This window comes from Sorex fumeus, unplaced genomic scaffold (genome assembly GCF_029834395.1).
Source record: "Sorex fumeus unplaced genomic scaffold, SorFum_2.1 ptg000240l, whole genome shotgun sequence".
NCBI classification, from domain to species: Eukaryota; Metazoa; Chordata; class Mammalia; order Eulipotyphla; family Soricidae; genus Sorex; species Sorex fumeus.
In genome coordinates, this window is record NW_026606297.1 from 9,985,341 (window position 1) to 10,000,293 (window position 14,953).

Here is a 14,953-nt window from a genome sequence, read left to right on the forward strand (position 1 = left end):
TGCACTGAAAACACATCATTATCCTGTTTATTCAGGGACTTCCTAATTTTTCCTAGAGGCCTCATCCTGTTTGTCCTGAAATCTATCTTCTGTTTTTCAAGAAAGAGACAAGATAGAGGTTCCCAGACACTCCCACCCGTACAGAATATCCCCAGAAATAAAAGAATGAGGAGGTAAAGCTGAGTGTGGCTTGTATCTGCAGTGCACTCCAGATGGCAATAAAAGCCTTGGTCTTTTTGGATAAGCCAGTGAGACAGGGCTTAGCTGCCTAATGCTTTGAGCTGAGGTCCCTCCTTCTGTTGCAATCAGTTGATCACATGTTGTTTGCAGGATAAATGGCAGAATAAGAAACACAGGAGAGTGTAAGGATCATTGATTTTGTAAATGAATCAACTCAATTTTAACTGCTAACTCTGTCACTGCAGAGTGGCACTGCAATACACTGAGAATTTCACCTAAATTTAAAGCAATATATGACATTCTTACTTGTTTATATTTACAAGTTAGGTATCAGTATTTCTCTTTTCAAGATTTTCTTCTCTAATGTTCACATGTTAAATAACAAACGGGCAAGAGGAGCACTTTAATATGCATATTGTTTAGCTCAGTAACTGAATATTCTTCCTGATGTCAGCAAATGAAACATGTCTGAGTCATCTTCCCATTATGCCTTGAAGGCAGTTTGATTGGGTTACCTTCTTCTTCCAAGTACAAATTCTCACTTGGAGAAGAAATAATGTGTGCCTTCTGTCATAACACTGAAATTGCAATGGGTAAGTATTCATAAAAACAGTTTTAAAAAAATGTTAAACTTCATGTTCTCTGAAAGCAAGCAGACTCAAGCTAAATTTCCATAAAAGGCTACTATACTCAGTCAAAACAATAAAATTATTTAAAGCTTTGGAGACTGATGAAGCCCAAAATTACCTAATTTTAGCCTGTGAAGTGATCATTTCTTTTTCAAAAATCTATTCTTCTTATTATTCATATTCTCTATTATTTTTCCTTAGAAATCTATTTTTCTCTGCTCTTTCTTCCTAAAATCATCTTTAATCGGCATAATATTGGTAAACTTGTAGGAACATCTTATTAGTTAATGCTTGTTATTGACACTAAGTACTATTGTAAAACCAAATAATTTAAAAAGTCAACTAATAAACAAGGTTATAAATGAAATAATAAAATATTGCTTCTCTTATAAACTCTTGATCCAAATGCACGAAGCAGCTTGTGTTTTTTTTGTTAGTTTGTTTTGTTTTGATTTGGAGGTCATATTTGTCTATTTTCAAGGCTTGTTTTTGACTCTGAAGTCAAGGGTCACTCCTGGAACTACTCAGAGCACCATAAAGGGTACCTGGGATGGATCCTGGGACTGATGCTTGCAAAGCAAACACACTGCCCATTGTTCTATCTCTCTGACTCTATTTTAAGTAATAAAATCATTTTTTCAGGAACTGTATTTTATATTTGAAAACACATATATTCTTATTTAAGTATTATTATCATGTTAAAACAATTTGTACAGAGGAATTTCAATTATGAGGTTAAAATTAAAAAATAGTATCTATAAGTAGAAATAATAATAATTCATTTCATGTTATAGTATTTCAATTATAGTATACCAAAGGAGAAGGATATACATCATCTAAAAACTTTGCATTCTTCTCTGGGGAAAGTCTTGTAGATTTTCAGGTATTTGTGGGATAGATATGTTTAGAAGATACATGATTTTGCTATTTTTATTTGGTGATTTGTGGTAAAAAATATGTGATGGGTGCAAAATTGAAAGGGGTTAGATTACAAGAGCTTTATGGGTCAAATTGGCAAGATCCCAATCACCAAGCTAGTTGTTAGTGTGAAGTTATTTTATAAATGATTCTTGAACTTGGAGCCAGCAGTTAGCCCTGAGCAATGCCCAGTGTGTTCCAAAAAGCCAAAAACAAGCAAAAAGTGTCAAGAGCAAATAAATTTTTAATTAAGCAAAAAATGTCTGAATAGTCTAGATGCATCTCATTACATCATTTAAAGTTTTTAAGAACTGAACTGAAGATGCTCTAGTCATGAACTTCTGCCTGTGAACTTAAATTTAAATTGATGCCAAGACTATCCAAGTAAAAAACTGCCAGGATGATCCCTGAGCACATAGCTGGGAATATTCCCTAAATTCCATGTGGCATATGGCCAAAACAAAAGCAGTGAATAAGGAAAAACAATGAATTTGGGCATCAAGATTTAAATCATCAGCATAAAAAAAAATTTTACTGGAACATTGCAGACTTTAGTACTTCAACTTGTTCATATGGTCAAATAAGATATTGCTAGATGAAAGCAAACACTAGCATAAACTATGGTAAAGCATACATGACATTTTAACTATATTGTTTAATTAATAAAATTAATATATATTTATAATAAAATAATAAAAGGCACATTTAATTAAATTATTTGATATATGCATGAGGAATATAATAAAGAAACCAGGAAGGTGATTGATAGGTTTTAATTTCTATGAAAAAAATTCTCTTTTGTTTACTTCTAAATATCATTGCTATGTGATAGTTTTAGGGGAAAAGAATATGTTAGGCACATTCTTTTCTTTTATCCTCAGCATGCTGTAAGTGAGAAGTGGATATGCTCTAATGCTCTGTATTATTAAAGTACCTCTTGGAGAAATAAGATTTTTAGTGCTGATGTTTATTTTTGACAAAAATTAAACAACATTATTTTTATGCTACATTTTCTTAAGGGGAAGGAAATTCAAACAGACGCTAACATATTTTTACACTGTAGGATAAAGAGATAATAAAAATGAATATTACTTCCCAGGGAGTCTTCCTATTTACTACAGGAAGAAGAAGCTTGAAAGAAAATAAGCAAACAAAAATAATAGAACTAGACAAGCATCATGAACTTAATCTAACCAAAATATTTTCAAATTTTAAAAGAAATGAAATGATGTTTAACTGATAAACAAGAACATATGAAACACTAGAGAAAGAAATGGGTTAGAATAAACAGGATATTAATAACAGCGTCCCATTTAAATCTTGGTAGATAAAAATGTATGACTTACTGAAATAATTCACCAATTTCTAAACCTAACACAGAAAAGTAAATCATTGTCTAAGAATGTTACATGCTTTGTGGTAATATAAAACCAAGTTTGCAGAAAAACTATAATTTTATAGGATGCTCATTTTAAACTTCACATTAAATTATGTTAGTTAATACTTTTGCAACCAAAAAATTCAATGTTATTTTACGTGCTTTGGGTGGAGAATTTGAGAATTTTTATTCATCATAATTTATTTACCCACAAAAGCGTTTTGATAGTGATACAGTAGAAGTGGATGGGTAAAATGCCAGGATAATTTAATTTGTCACTTTAAATCTTGCTCATGGTACAGGTAGCCCACTGGACAGGGAGTCAATCTAAATAGATAACGGGATGGCTGGGAAAAGGAAAGAGATAGAAGGAGGCCTTGGCACCTCTCTGTCTCTGTCTCTCTGTCTCTCTGTCTCTCTCTCTCTCTCTCTCTCTCCTCTCTCACATTCTCTTTCTCTCCCCTCTGGTACATTTTCTTTCTTTCTTTCTTTCTTTCTTTCTTTCTTTCTTTCTTTCTTTCTTTCTTTCTTTCTTTCTTCCTTCCTTCCTTCCTTCCTTCCTTCCTCTCTCTCTCTCTCTCTCTTTCTTTATTTCTTTTTTCTTCTTTCTTCTCTGTCACATTCTCTCTCCTCTCTCTCTCTCTCTTTCTCTCTCCCCCCCCCGCCCCCCATCTTTCAGAACACACCCAGGCCAGCTGTGGGATCAAGTAGGACTCATGCCCCAGACTGATGGCCTAGTACATTCGGCCCCATCGAGCTAGAAAAGGGCGGGATACGGGGGCAGATGCTATGCACAGGAGTCTTACCCAAGCACTTGGCCATGGTAAGTGCCTAAGAGAGTCAGAGCAGGATGACAGGAATGGTCAGGCTACAGTTGAGAAGTCCAGAGACAGGTTGTTACTGCATGTGGCGAAGGACTAAGGGAATCTAGGACAAGACATCAGAAACAGTTGTGGTCAGAAATGAGACCTAAGGCCTTTCAGACTAGGGAAGTGTTCATAGCATAAACAATGACATGGGGACGGGATGGGACCCTTGTACATCGGTGGTAAGTAGACTGTGTAGGACATTGTACATGAAATAAGCATCATGGGGAGACGGTGAGTGATGGAGGCCTGGCATTAAGGGGAGAAAAGTGGACCCATCTACTTAAACTGTAAAATAAACTCTAACTTAACCTTCCAAGTTGTGCATGCAAATCAGTCATATAATTCTCAAGAACCCACCGGGCACAGAAAAATTCACTTTTGAGCTAATAGTAAACACTGCACTCTAGCACTGCAGCACTGCCCTCTCATTGTTCATTGATTTGCTTGAGTGGGCACCAGCAATGTCTCCATTGTGAGACTTGTTGTTACTGTTTTTGGCCTTTGGAATACTCCACAGGCAGCTTGCCAAGCTCTGCCATGCGGGCAGGATACACTCAATAGCTTGCCGGGCTCTCCAAGAAGCACGGAAAAATCGAACCCAGGTCAGCTGCATGCAAGGCAAATGCCCTACCCGCTGTGCTATAACTCCAGCTAGCATTCCAATAAACACATAAAAAATAATTACTGTGGAAAAGATAGAGTTCTGAAATTTCTCTTTTCAATAGCAATCTTATGAAAATGAGACAAAAACTAGAGTTGACTTTCCAGACATCAGATAAAGGCTCACATAAACTGGGAAGGTCCTAGGAAAAAAACTATTGAAAAACCAACAAATCACTTTTATTAGTAATTCTATTTTCTATTGTTGTTGTTATTGTTGAATTTGCTTCAGGGGCCACACCCAGCAGTCTTTGTGGCTTACTCCTGGCTCTGCTCTCAGGGATCACTCCTGGTAGGGTTCAAGGGAGATATATGGTTCTTGAAATCAACTCCTAAGGCACCTTGTTCAAGACATGGTTTAACTCACCGTGTCCTCCTATCACCAGAAGACTGAGGCCTGTAGCACCCTTAGAAACTAGAAGTCTTGTGTTGGAATGCAGGGAGAACTGTGCTGAATTCTTTGAAGCCCCATTCATAGCTAATTGCCATTTTACTTTACCTTTTTAGAACTCCTATGAACGATCCTCTATGCACAAGGTGCAGTCATTCTAAATTGAAACAATTCCAGTGCAAAAGCCTGTCTGTGTATGTTTGTATGTTGTATGTCTGTGTCTGTTGATCAAAAGAAAATAAGAAGGACTCAGTTTTTTAACTTCATGTATTTCTGAGTTGGTGCTAAGAGGTAGGTAAAAGAATAGTCTAGCTAAAGGGAAAAGTTGGAAATCAAAGGAATTGTGATAAACTCTCCTAATCCTGACAATCTAGAGCATTACATTCACTCCTGGTAGGGTAATGGGACATTTATTTTTGTTTTTGGTTTTGGATTTTTTTTTTTGCCTTTTCGGTCACACCCGGCAGTGCACAGGGGTTACTCCTGGGTCTGTGCTCAGGAATTACTCCTGGCGGTGCTCAGGGGACCATATGGGATGCTGGGAATCAAACCCGAATCGGCCCCATGCAAGCAAGACAAACACCCTACCCGCTCTGCTATCACTCCAGCCCCAGGAATGGGACATTTACAATCCATGAAAAATGTCTTCCCAGCTCTAAACTTTGATTGAATAGAAACCCCAATTACTGGGTGCTGAAAGCATGTCCCAGAATTCATACCATTCTCTTTTTTCTGACAGTATTGTTAGTGATAGAGTTTCATGTACACAAAGTCTCAATACCACACTATGCACCAGATTCCACTTCCGCCTACCACTGGCCAAGAGTCTGCTAACCTCCCAAGCCCCTCCCCAGGGTCAAGATTTGAAATATTAAAACTAGAATTATAACAAAAAAGTGATAACAATAAATATCTGACATCAAGTTTTCTCAACTGATCCCCAGAATGGTAGTACAGAGGATAGGGTGCTTACCTTGAACATTTCATTTTTTTTTTTCATTTCATCATCCTGTTATTCGTCAATTGCCTCAAGCAGGCCCCAGTAACGTCTCTTTCATCCAGGCCCTGAGATTATATTCAAGGCTCTTTAGGAGAATGAGACCCATCATTGTTACTGGTATTTGGCATATTGGGTACGCCACGGGGAGTTTGCCAGACTCTGCCCTGTGGGCAGGCTACATTCGATAGCCTGCAAGTTTGTCCAAAGTAGGAATGAGATAATAAGATGTCATAAAAAGATGTCCTGATAAGATGTCGCGGCCGCGAGGTTCCGGGAGCTGGATTTTATAGTCTCTGAGTCTTGGCCGTTGATGGGATTTCACGGCGCCAGGGGGCCAGGTGGTGGGTGTGACCCCCGCCCACTGGAATTTGGAGGATCTGGGTGGAGGATGCTCGACTCCAATCCGAGTAGGCTTGAAGATCTCGGCCCCGGAACCCGCGTGGCTTTGTCCCTCTGCCAGTACCTTCATGTGTGCGGAGAGTGGTCTCAGCATGGTGGTGGCTGGTCCTGGAGGTCTTTGGCTGCGGGAGCCCTGGTCGGGCGGGGAGGAAAGCTCAACCCGCTCCCCTCCAAGGGGCCTCGGCGAGGAACAGCCAGGCGTGGGGGCAGAAGACTGCCCCCTTGAACATAGCCGATGTGAATTCAGCTCTCAGCATCATGTATGGACCCCAAACATCGCCATAAGTAATTCCTAAGTACAGAGCCAGGAGTAACCCCTGAGAATCTCTGGATGTGGCCCCCAAAACAAAACAAAAAAAAAACAAAATAAGAAATGTTCTCAAATGGAGAAAATGTTTTCCAGAAAGTAAAACATTAAAATATTCATTACAATATAATGTTCTAAACATTCATATGTATAGAATTGTTTATGCATGTGTATGTATGATTGAGTGTATACATAGTTACCTATGTATTGACATATGGGTATATTTATGCTATTGCATGTATCACATATACATACATATTTCATGCATAATATAGATTTAAATGTAAATGTGTTTGTACAGACACACAAATTACATATGATACACGTAAAGGTAAAAGGTAAAGGCCCTCCCGTTGATCGTCGATTTGCTCGAGCGGGCCCAGTAACGTCTCCATTGGAGACTTGGTTGTTACTGTGTCTGGCATATCGAATACTCTCGGTAGCTTGCCGGGCTCTCCGAGAGGGGCGGAGGAATCGAACTCGGGTCGGCCATGTTGGCCGCTTGTAAGGCGAACGCCCTACCCGCTGTGCTATCGCTCCAGCCCAAGCGTATTCTTGGATAATGTTGAATGAAAACAGCTATATGGAAACAGGACAGGAATGTTTGCAGCAACTGAGTCTGTTTTGGAGCTCGAGTCTAGGGATCCATCTGAGTCCATATCTCTAGACAGCTTCTTTCCTGCCCAGAAAGCAGTGCTCGGTCAGTGTATAACTGTGCTTTCTGAATAAGTGTTGTTCCCTGCAGCCTTGAGTCACAGAGTTGCTGAAAGGGCTCAGTCTTCATGGATTTGCATGGCAGGCAGAGCAAATTGCTCCAAGTTTCACTTTATTATCATATATCCAGTTTCAGATTATCATATGAATACATGCCACTATAAAACAAATAACAATTATTGTTTTTGTTATTGCAAGTAGGAACTGCTTTTTCCTCTTTTATTACAGATGGTATCTTCAGTGAATATGCTTAGCAAGATAAAAGCTGAAAAATAGTTTTTCAGGTTTTTAAAACTTTGGCAGATTTGGAGGATCAAGACAATTTTCTGTGTGCTTTATTTTCATGTTGAGAGAATATAAAATGAATCCATTTGCTCATACATATTCCTGTGACGGAGGTAAATGGAAAAAATATAAAGGCAGTGAGGGGGTGATGGTGAATTTCCAGAGTGTATAGTATAGATAGATAGATAGATAGATAGATATAATTTATATAGAATTTTTAATCAAAAAGAATTGGTTTAAATTTTAATGCATTTGTTTGTTCTTGGAGATCTCAGCCCCGGGTCCCACACACCTGGGTTCCTCTGCCAGTTCTTTTATGCGTGAGGCTCATCCAAGTGTGTGGAGAGTGGTCCCAGCATGGTCTTGGCTGGGGCCCGGAGGTCTTCAGCTGTTGGGCCCTGGTGGAGACAGTCAGGCATAGGGTAGGAGACTCTGCCTTGTTCTCTCCCGGGAGCTGAGTGTGAAAATCTCTGGATCCTGGCCGTTGTTGGGGTTACACGGCAGTTGGTGAGTGTAACTGTCTAGTTACTGGCAGGTCCAGTCCCAAACCGTGCAGGCTTGGAGATCTCATTCCTTCTTTGGACAAACTGGCAGGCTACCGAATGTAACCTGCCCACATGGCAGAGTCTGGCAAACTCCCCGTGGTATACCCAATATGCCAAATACCAGTAACAATAATGGGTCTCATTCTCCTAACCCTGAAAGAGCTTTGAATATGGCACTTTAAAAAAAAATCTCAGGGCTAGGACGAAGGAGACGTTACTGGGGCCTGCTCGAGTCAATCGACGAACAACAGGATGGTTGTGATCGTGATCGTTTGTTCTTAATAAAGAAAGTTATTTTCAATAAAAAAACACTTGCTGAATTATTTTTAGTTGATTTCTTGGATTTGCCTTTGGAAATAGTAGTTTGATTAGGTGATCTTTGCTGTTTTTAATTTTTTTAATTGGTTGGGGGCATGGTTTGACCTTCCCTCTGACAGTCAGAGCTTACTGCAGGCTCTGTCCCACAGACCGTTCCTGTCAGCACACTTGGAATGGATAAGAGTCATCCACGTACAAGGCAAGCACCCAGAACCCTGTAATCTCTCTCTATCCAATTTTGGTATGAGATTACTTGTAAACAAGAAATGTTTTACTTATTGAGCAATAGAAGGGTGCCTATTTTCTTCTAGTTGCTACCTATTAATTATTAACTAACATAACTGAAATATTTAGAGCACTTTACATATTTAGTCCATAGGTATATGCAAACTTCAAAGCGCTCTTGTCTTTAAATTTAGTAATCTTGTTTCTGTTTTGAATACTTCCTCTGTTGTATTTCTTCATGTCTCAGTTATACTAATTTCTCCTCAGGTCTCCTATCCTGGAACTCTAGTCACCATTTAGTTTTGTTTGTCAGTTGTCTCAGTACCCTTTCAACACTTTTGTTTAAATACAGTCTCTAAATTATTTGCTAGTTCTTAGCATTTTCTTTCATTTCCTTTATTTGCTTCTTTTTATCTTGCATTCACTGAATACCTGAGACATTTATATCTCACATCAAATATCTTCACTTGTCTAAATAAAAAGGCGGTTCTTGATTTAAAGTTGATTACATATTACAAGTTAATATGATTTATGCCAATTATATGCTATAAAACTTCCTCAATTACAGTCTAAACAAAATTGAAGTTATTTCACATATACCTCTTCAGTTATAATAGATTTTAATTATTTTAATCTCTTCTGAAAATTCACCTTGTTTCTCAAAAAATTAACCTTGTTTCTCAAATAAACGTCGAATGTTCATCTGTCTTTTATCACTGATTATGTCCCCCACTGTACTTATTACTTTGCAAATCATTAAACTATTCTGCATATATTTTCTCAGGTTATAGTTCTGTTAAAAGCAACCGATATTTTATACAAAGATCAAATAAACTTTCTAAAACGTCATTATGTTTGTAAGTAAGGACCTCATTACTTTCATAGATTTTTAACTTCTAAAATATGAAGTGCAAATGGTTGTAGCTACAATAAATAAGATTCAGGGCTGAGAGGATTACAAAATACCATTCTCAGACAGAAAAACTAGGTCATAAAAATTGAGCTCAGTTTAAAAGTCTGCTTGAGAGACAGACAGAGAGATAGAGACAGACACACAGAGAAAGAGAGAGGGAGGGAGAGAAGGTGAGAGAGAGAAGGAAAGACGTTGTTGGGAATCCCAAAGTAAGATACAGAAAGAGAAGACATAATTCCACTATAATTCAAGGCAGGAAAAGAGGACTAACATTTTCTGCTTCTTGAGTATCTACTAAAAGGCAACAGCTCCCACACACCCTCCCACCCCCTGGCCTTTAGTCTTGTCGAAATGACACTAAGATCCTAACAAGCCCAGTAGAAGAGTTTACATATTAGAACATTGCATGACACCCTTTGTTGCTTTAATCTGCTAATTCTCAAATTTTGAGAAAATTCATCTAGAAAGTCCCGGTCCTCCTGTTGTTCATCGATTTGCTCGAGTGGGCCCAGTAACGTCTCCATCATGAGACTTGTTGTTACTCTGTGTGGCATATCAAATACATCACGGGTAGCTTGCCAGGCTCTGCCATGCGGGCGAGATACTCCCGGTAGCTTGGCGGGCTCTCCGAGAAGGGCAGAGGAATCGAACTCTGGTTGGCCGCTTGTAAGGCAAATGCCCTACCGCTGTGCTATCGCTCCAGCGGTCATCTGGAAAAGGGAAAGTATAAATATACCAAGGGAATTAGTATAAAGTATACCATGGGAAAGTGCAATTAATTTAAAAATGTATCAAGGGAGAGTACAATTTCTTGTAGCAATTAGGTTTTTAACAATCAGCGGAAAGTATTTTCTTTTTCAAAGATTCACAATGACATCAAGTCATCAGCAAGAATAGAACATATCAGTACAATATAAAAGGTTGCATTCTACATTTCTCAGACCCAGAGAATTATCAGACAGGAGAAAATTCCATGATCTTTTCAAAGAATGTAATGGAAAATTTTACTATGTCATAATTTTGTGTTTGTGGCAGTATCTTCTGCAAAATTGAGACATTTTGAAAATGAAATAGTATTAATTTGCATTGGCATTGTATATGAATATTATACAAAATATTCGAAAGAATACATTTTTGTTTGTTTCTTTTGTTTTGTTTCTTTCTCTTTTGAAATAAATCTTGGCTGTGCTCAGGGTGTACTCTTGCTTCTATGCTAAGGAATGATCCCTGCCCTGTCTCATGGGACCCTATACAGTACTGGGGATCCAACTCAGGTCACCTGCTCTCGAGGCAAGCCTGTTAACCGCCAGACTATGTCTCAGGTCAAGAATAATACATCTTTCAGGAAAAAATACGCCATAACTTTAGTAGTTTGCAAGAAATATACAATATTATCTCAGCTTGAATATTTCCTAATAATGTTATATGTCATTTTTCAGTACAGCAGTATTCAATATAGACCAATGTTGATTAGAAGTAATAACGAACATTGCTTTTTGCATTGCCAAGTAATTTTATGTGCATATACTTGTGAGTATAAATATATATATATAGGTATAAACAGTTCATTTATCTGAAATTTCATAGGATATTAAGGAATACTGCCCTCTGAATTCTGAAAACTAAGGTTAGAATATCTGGTTTATTATAGACTTACATCTGATTAGAAGATTCCCAACAAAGTCTTTAATTAAGTACAATGGGAATAATAAGTTCTAATGCCTTTAAATGTGTTTCCCTTACATTTGACTTCCAGAAAAGATCTACATGACCTGGAATAATGCACAGAAAAGAGTTTGGGGTGACAGAGTACTAGGACAACTAGATGAATAGCCTAAAAATCTAATACAGTTAGATTTAATCAACTGGGTATCCATATATGTTTCTTTCATACAAATTTTCACAAATCTTTTTTTTTTTTTTTTTTTTTTTTTACTTTTTGGGTTGCACCCGGCAATGCACAGGGGTTACTCCTGGCATTGTACTCAGGAATTAATCCTCGCAGTGATCAGGGGACCATATGAGATGCTGGGAATCAAACCCGGGTTGGCCACTTGCAAGGCAAATGCCCTACCCACTTTACTATCGCTTCAGACCCACAAGTAAGTTTTATTAAAAATAATATATTTATTCATATCAGAAATAAGAACACATGAAGTGTCTCACTCACCCAGTTATAAAGAAATATATCATTAGCCATCTTGAACGTTTTTCTTCTAGCTTAGTGGTATTCCTCACATAATAACTTATACAATCTTGTGAGATATATGTTAACTACTTCCAAAACAATTGTGACCATTAAAGGAAAATGGAAAGGAGGAGAAAATCTGATTCGTATATGTAGAATTTATTTCAAATCAAGAAATATATACTCGTGACTATTACAGCTGTCAATTCTAATTAGGTGTTAAAAATTGCTGTTAGTTGTAAATCTATATTTTTTTGTTCACATCGATGAAAGGAACTGATCTAGAGTGAATTCATGCTATAATAATGACCTAATCTTACAATACATCTGCAAATAATCTCCCCTGGTTTCAGTTGATGCCAATTTATGGAATAATTTGATTTTGTTCACATAATTTTATGTGCATAACATTATTTCATAGGTCATACTTCACCTCAAAGTAAACTTTGTAATAATAGTAATTCTAAAATGAATGAGACTTAAGGAATATAATAATAGAAATAAGCACTATAGCACTGTCGCACTGCTGTCCTGTTTACTCGAGTGGGCACCAGTAACATCTCCATTGTGAGACTTGTTATTACTGTTTTTGGCATACTGAATACACCACGGGGAGCTTTCTAGGCTCTGCCGTGTGGGCGGGATACTTTCGGTAGCTTGCCAGGTTCTGAGAGGGATGGAGGAATCGAACCTGGGCGGGCCACATGCAAGGCAAACCCCTACCCGCTGTGTTATATGCCATAATCCCCAGAACCATGAATGTGTTACCAAACGTGGCAAAAGGACTTTCTCATTATGATTAAGTTAACAATATCGTCCTGGAATATCTGAATGGGTCTGAGAAAGCTGGAAATGTCAGAATCAGAGAAATTATGATAGGGAAAGGGTCAGAAGTATGAGGAAATGTCATATTCTTGAAATAATAGAAGATGTCACGAGCCAAAGAATATGAGCAACATGTAGACTTTGATAAAGATAAGGGAAGAGAAATTCCTCCAGAGCTTCTAGAAGAAATGTTGACCTGCCAATGGTAGTTGTTAAATTAGGTGATATAGAAGCATTTGGAGATTAATAAAGAGAATAAATTAATAATAGTTTAAGTGTTCTGCAAAGCAATGAAGTCAAGAGAATCTGCTACAGTGTTTTAGACAAGGGATCATTACTTTTCTCAGAGAGGAGCCTCAATTTGTAAAGACTTCAAAATTGTAAAGGTGGGGATGGAGTGATAGCACTGTGGTTAGGGTGTTTGCCTTGCACACAACTGACCTAGATTCGATTCACCAGGATTCCATATGGTCCCCTGAGCAGCACCAGGGTTAATTCCTGAGTGCATGATCCAGGAGCAACCCCTGTGCATTGCCAGGTGTGACCCCCCCAAAAAAGTGTAAAGGTATCTCAATTTCCTTACACTTAAAGAACTGACATGCAATTTTCATAGTTCTTCTAATATAAAATAGACTCTGCTATTTTAATGCAGAGGCCTTAATAGTTTTGGAATTCCTTATTCTAGAATTCAGCCATAAGTAGAATTTGTTTTGTATGTGTGTGTGTGTGTGTGTGTGTGTTGTTTTGTTTTTAAAAACCTCAACCTTGAGTCTATAAGAGTTTCTTTTAGAACATTCATAGAAACAAAACCTTATGTTCTGTAGTTCAAGTCCTAAGGTCATCTTTTCATTCCCTACATGATCCGTTGTATTTTGAAGCAATCTCCTAACCTTATTATTGCCATTATTTTTCAGTACCATTTTTATGGCAGGAAACAGTTTGTCTCTTAATAGCCTTCCTGCTGTAGATATTTTATCACACGTCTCCATGGGTGATCTTTTAAGTCATAGTTTTGTTTTTTTTTTATTTCTTTTTATACAAAGTTTTGGCACTGTCTTTACCATTGGAGATATAGTCATGAATCCCTTAAAATGAAATTATGATAGAAATAATTTCAGGTAAATTATACCTCATTCAAAGAATTCACTCTTTAATTTCAACACCATTATATCATCCTGAATACTAAATTTTGAATCAGATAATTAGAGAACTTGAATCACTTGGGTGAGAGACTGTTCTATATAAAAGTGTTCTAAAAGTCTCATACACAGTAGTTAATAAGTCCAGGTGAGTCTATTACAAGTAGGTGCTGAAGGCATGGGAATCTCACAAGGACAGATAGAGAGAAAGCCATTGTAATAAAGAAAATATTGAATCTGTGAGTATGTGCTGGCACTCACAGGGAAAAAACTTAAATTTTTCTTCAGTATCTCAATAAACAGACACTGAATTTTATGATAGAGGTATTCCTAGGACAGGGTGATGACTCTTTTCGTAAGCGATGTTTATCTGATTTGAGTTGGAGTCTCTCAGAAAGAAATTTATCAGAAACTACTGGGTCTTGAGACTGGTTGTTTATCCCAAAAGTGGGTAAGACTACTGTGTGATAAACAACAATATCTCATATCTAGCACTGACTTTTTAATATAATAATAAAAATTAGGTGAGTGGAGAGACTGTACAGGAGTAAGGCGTACATATTTGACTTGTGTTTTGCATATAGGCAACTCTGGTTAAATCCATATCAACTCATGTACTCTCCAAGCACTGCAAAGAGTGACCAGTTTTGGTGTGGCCCTTTAAGGGAAAATGGCAGATTCATATAAAATATCTTGAACAAATTATGTCTGTGGATGCAATTAAATGGAATTATGCCAGGAAGAAGACTCTTAAAATTATACAGGAAAATTATCAAAAATATAAAAGATACTTAAAAATATAGCATGTTAATGAGAATATATTGAGCTCATCTATTACAGATCCAAGTAGAAACTGAAATATCAAAAATGAGAATTGTCCTAATGTTGGCTATTTACAATAGAATACATAGAATGAAAGTATTTGGGGAACCATGTTCTTTGCCAAGATTTAATCTTTCAATCATTGGGAATTTGGAGAGACCCTGGTACTTCTCAGCGTGTTAGAAAAGAGTACTCACAAGGGTTTGGTAAAAGGAATTTAAAATCCCCTATGAATAATTATTTAAAAT